Source organism: Neovison vison, chromosome 2, assembly GCF_020171115.1.
Source record: "Neovison vison isolate M4711 chromosome 2, ASM_NN_V1, whole genome shotgun sequence".
Classification (NCBI taxonomy): Eukaryota; Metazoa; Chordata; class Mammalia; order Carnivora; family Mustelidae; genus Neogale; species Neogale vison.
Genome location: NC_058092.1, coordinates 53817445 through 53823102, shown reverse-complemented (window position 1 = coordinate 53823102; position 5658 = coordinate 53817445). Strand labels below are relative to the sequence as shown.

The following is a 5658-nucleotide window of genomic DNA, read 5'->3' as shown; positions in this document are numbered from 1 at the left end:
GTAACATGGTGGGAATAAGGAGGAGTTGGGCAGTTGCTTACATGACAGGGTGAAGATGGTTGCATGGAGTGGACATGTATTCAGATCTTCAGAACTTCTACGATAGTGGTGCTAGATAAGTGCTGATTGTGAATTAGCATTTCTCAAGAGGATTTCAGAGAAATTTGTGCCATTTTTTTTAAAAGATTTTAAGATTTTTAAGATTTTTTAAAAAAGGTTTTTAAGTAATATTTACACCCATCGTGGGGTTTGAACTCATAACCTTGAGATCAAGAGTCACATTCTTCATCCCTGAGCCAGCCCCCCCCCACTTTTTTTTCTTTCACTGTAAAAAGGTATTTTTATTAAAGCACAGGGACAGGACCCGTGGGCAGGAAAAGCTGCACTGGGACTGTGAGGAGCAATTGATTTGCTATTTTTATAAATGTGAGGTAACCTGATTAGGTATTTGTCAACATTAGATATTCGAAATGAAATTCAACTTAAAGGGAGGAAAAAAGCCCTACATGTTGAATAACATTGATGATATTATGATGATAAAATTATATTTTTATGCTTAAGGAATGGATAGGGACACATCATGTTTCAGGAACATAAAAAATAATTTAACATCTAGCCTAATCCAGAAAATATTTACTGAATGCCCATATTGTTGCTGTCACCTTTACATGAAAATAAAATGTAAATAATTTTATTTCTATCAAGGATTGAGGACCACTCTGAAATGGTATCTAAAACATTTTGGGAGGTAAACCTATGAATACAACCCAGCATCAGGTTTGCATAGAAGACTAGGAAATGTAACAGACCATGTATCTTTAGTCTGCATCCCACACTGGAGAGCGCTGTTTTGTTTGGAGTGGGGTTACTGGAGAATCCAGGGTTTCCCATATCCTTCAAGACCCCTAAGGAAGCTGTGTACATGGTTCAGCCGCAGATAGGAATCAAAGTACGCAAACTTAGTGTCAGCTCACAGACTGCTGCAAAGCTCCCATAATCTTACATAGCTTAGCCTCAGTGCATTAAACAGAGACTCCTTACCTCTTCCCAGGTTCATGTTTATATTTGGGAATCTCACCATCCTAGGGACAGATGACTGGTGTAGGAACCCACATGCTTAGACTAAGAGATGTAACCCATATGCTTAGACTAAGAGATGACAGACCGTGCTGAGGTCAGGATGTGCCTCCACTGGGTGAGAGGAGCCAGGGAAGGAAAAGACATATGTATGACCCTTTAGTATACAAATACCTTACTGGCTAATCAGTAGAGCCCAGTTAATGTCTTGGACCTGGGCCAAGTGTATTATCAAGTCCTTCACTGAGAGAGAATGAGGAAAAAGGGGAACCAGAGGTGTGAAGAACCAGAGGTGTCTTCCCATTTAGAGAGGGTCAGTTTCACCCTTCATTGTGGGATCCTCAGACGTTCCTGGTCATGGCATTCCTTTGCTGGTTCACATAATTCTCTTTAACCCATCATGTTCTCCCAAAGAGGGACCATTCCTACGGTAACCCCTTGAGCCATACCTGCTTGGCTCTGTATTGTTTTCCCACACAGCATTGACCACATTATGGCCCAGTACCTTCACATGTCCTCATACATTCAGAATTTTCGAAACTGCAGGCTAGATGATGGTTTTGATTAATTATAGGGAGCTGTATATTACACCATGGGTCCTGAAATTCCTTGGGAGTTTTCTGCTTCCTTAAACAGAAAGGGAATTTCTGACAGAAACCCTGGAAGAACTTCTAAGAAAGGAAAGTTCTGGGATTGGTGAATTCTCAAGTAACTTGAAACATTCCTAATTTTTAGTGTTCTAGCAGGTGGAAAAAAGTGCCTCAGGGAGCGACGTGTTGTGCAATCATTGGCCTTGGTGAGGATTTCACCACCTTCTTTGATCTTCCTGTTTTCCAGTTACTAGTTTTATAAAAATTCAGGTTTTATACTTACTGCACTCTGATGCCAGGATCCACACCCGAGCCTGCGGGATGCAGCAGAGCTGAGTGTTGGATGTAGTTTGGAATCACCCTGGGCACTTGGACAAATGGAGCTGTACTGGGTCCTGTTTCCTGTCAACAGGAAAGCCCGAGGCTTGGTCTGTGGCAAGAGCTCTGGAAGGCTTGCCTAGGCCTGGAGGTCTTTGGCATCTTCAAGGCAGTTCATCGATATAAGGTGTTCCAACAGGTTAAGTGAGAAGAGGTGAGCAAGGAAAATCTGACAGGGTTTTTCCACTGCTTTGATTAAAACACAATGTGTTTGGTTAGTGTATTCCTTACATTCTTCATTTAGGTACGTAAGAATGGACTCAAACATTGAAATACCATATGATCCAGCATTCCAGTCCACTTCCGGTTATATACCCAAACAGATGTTTGTATACTCAGGTTCACGACTCCATTATTCACAGTAGCCCAAAGGTAGAAGCCGCGATGGATGAATGGATGAACAGAGGGTGTATGGGTACGATGGAATATTACTCAGCCTTAAAAAAGAAGAAAATTCAGGCACGTGCTGCTACTTGGATGGATCTTGATGATAGTTTAGTGAAATGAGCTAGACACAAAAGGATAACTACTCTGTGACTTCTCCGGGATGAGGTTCCTGGAGTAGTCTAATTCCTAATGCCAAAAAGTGGAACGGTTGTTGTCCAGGGCCGGGGGTGGGGGGGCTCATGTTTGATGGGTGCAGAGGTATTGGGGACAATGAAAGAATGGAGATGGGTGGAACAACAGTGTGAATGTACTTCATGCCACAGAACTGCACCCTTAAGAATAGTTCAAGGCTACATTTTATGTATGTTTTACCACAGTTTAAATAAAAAGGCATTTCAGGGTAAAAGCACTGTTGCAGCCCACAATGGGAGTGAGCTGATTGCTCTCTTCCTTAGTCTTCAGTGTGAAGATAGCAGTTTTAAATAAGAATTTAAAATGTTAACATGTAATTTTCGTGTCTTTTTGCATTTAAACTTCTCTAGTCTGTAGACTGTTAGACATGTTTCCAAGGTTTCTGGCATAACTTAGCATAGTTCTAAAATTTTGTAAAATAACAAAGAAACAGCGAGGACTAAACAAAAAATGGGAAAGGGGCCTCAACAGGCAGTAAGGTGATGGGGCACCTCTTGCTGACTTTACACAGTTTCTGGTGAAATCAGGGTGGCTCACTGGGTCTCTCTGTGCTCCAGTTGCCTCATTAGCCCACTTCTTTGGAACTGCAGTTGCCTCATTAGCCCACTTCTTTGGAACTGTGGTAAAGGTGAAATCGCATATATTATATGTGAGATATCATGAATTGTATGTACACATGGCTCTGTACATATGTGGCCATATTGATGACCAAAGGAACATCCGAGTGTAGTACATTCTCAAAATGTAAAAATAACAATGTCTGAAGAGAATAGCTCTGGTATCTCTAAATAAATCAAACTTCTAAACATCCTAGTTGGACTTGTAACTTGGACACCACCAGCCTCATTAGAAAGAGTGTTATAAGCTTGCTGCTGATCATGAAAGAGTTCCATTATTACATGTCTAAATTTGAAATGTGTCATTATTAAATGGATTTATTTTTGAGACAGCAAGCCTCTTTGTGCTGCTATGCTTCTTGTAGAGGATTCCCTTCCCCAAGTTGGTTCCTTAAAACTCTGCATTCATATTTACATAACCTGTCCCTCATACAATTTATTCTAACCATTACCTTTCAGTTAATCTTTTACCACACAGATTCTCATCAAGCATGGGCAAGAGTGAGGGACTCACCAAAACACTTTTTTCTTTTGTATCCAAACATGATGATTGTGAAGATTCTTGTTGACAGAGAATTTCAAGTGTGAGAGTGTGCCTGGAATATTCTTAGCTGGAGTTTTTTAAATTGTTTGAAAGGGTTGGGGGTTGTAATAACATGCTTCTGATGTAATATATGTTAAAACAATTCAAAAAATAGAAACGGAGTCAAGTAAGCAGATTATATTTTTATGCATTTGGACTATTGCCGTACTTGGTTTTCCATGAGATAATGAGGAGCCAGGTAGTGCTATTAAGGAAAGGGAAGATGTAGAGAACAGTTCCAATTTAGACAGTGGGAAACTTGTTTTCATTTTTTACTCTTTTTAAGTCAAATTCTAGGTATAGTCCCTATTACTAGATACTCCTTCTCCTTTTTTTTTTTTGCTTTTTTGTTCCACTTTGAAAATGAGTACCTTCAGACTGGGACTATCGTAGGGTCAGTGGGGGTGGCTGCCTGGAGCACTTTGTTGAGACTCGATGATACATCTGGTCCACAGTAAGGAGCACTGAACCACCCATCCACGTCCACCACTGTCTGCCATGGGCATCAGTCTGAGAAGCGGTGGTACATTTGCTCGCCCCTTTGTAGCCAGCACACTGTTGTTACTGGAGAGGTTTAGATCCTCTGGAAGGTGGAAATTCTCAAAGTCACATTGATAAAGACTAGATTTCTGGGAAGCTCTGTCATTGGGAATATAGACACCCTTTTTTTATGGGGACGATACCAAGGAGTTTTAATTAAAATGTCTGCCAATAAAATGTCTAGATATAAATCTTTCTTTTAGTATCATTCACTAATACCTGTTTAAAAAAAAAAAATCCTGACTCACGGTGCAAGTCTTAAATTTTTCTCATACCCTATTCCAAAACCATAAAATGTGTCACTCTTTAGTAAATGCATCTTGGACAATCTCTTGTGTGATTTATATATACAGAATTTTGTTTAGGCAGTTGGATCAAATAGAAGAGACTTCCTTTTTGCTTGAGATGGCTCCACAGTTGTTGATCACCCAGGTGCTCATTTCACCCGAATGCCGATCTTCAGAGTAGAAGAGTGTGCCTCAGTTTATAATGGAGGAACATGGGGATGCTCATGGCGGTCCCTAAGCCACACAGCTAGCAAGTGGTAAGAGCGAGGGTCTGAGTCCAGAACAGGAAAAGTATAGGAAATTAAGTTAATACAAGTTAATCCAGTTTTGCTCTTGAATGTTTAGTAGGTGAGACTTTGAAAAGGGATTGAACCCAGCATTTGTAGAAATGCTGTAAAACTTAACCACCATACACGCGGCCTTCCCCATTCCATTCTTGCCTTCTGATGTTCTCCCAAGCTGTGCAGCTGTAATTAACCTTTTTAAAATGAAAATTTGATCACGGCACCCAAAAAAAAGCCCTCTGATGGCTTTTGTTACTCTGGGACCAAGACTACTGTCCTTAACGTATCTGGAGGGCCTGGGTAGGGTGCCTTTCACCTTCCTCTCTGATCATCGTTTGCACTCCATTGATTGGCTCACCCTTTAGGGAATGAAGTCTCCTGCCTTGGGTGCATTTTCTTCTGCTTGGGATACCCTTGCTATTCACTCCACCTGGTGGTTTCTTAGCTTCTGGTTAAATAGTAATTCTCAGAGACCCCTTTCCTGACGCCAGCTGTGTCCAGTCTTGTGGCACTCTGTGCTTTTTCTTCAGAGCACTGGTCACCATTAGTCTGTGCGGTTATGTGTATTTGATGTCTCAGACTGGGAGTTCTTGAGGACAAGTACCATGTTTCTATCTGTCGCTATGTTCACAGGGCTTGCAGTGTGGCTTGCCGTAGAAATCTAAGGTAGTGTGAGATGCTGAGGGGTCTCTCCTCTTTTCTAACAAGAGGTGAGAAGAGCTC

At 41.2% G+C, this 5658-nt stretch overlaps 1 long non-coding RNA gene across 1 annotated transcript; it reads left to right on the top strand.

Annotated features, from left to right (window-relative positions):
- The first annotated feature begins 300 nt into the window (after positions 1–300).
- Positions 301–4555, top strand: LOC122900050. The gene is made up of 2 exons (XR_006383164.1): positions 301–2199; positions 2290–4555. It is a non-coding gene; the product is annotated as an uncharacterized LOC122900050 (long non-coding RNA).
- The last annotated feature ends 1103 nt before the right edge of the window (positions 4556–5658 follow it).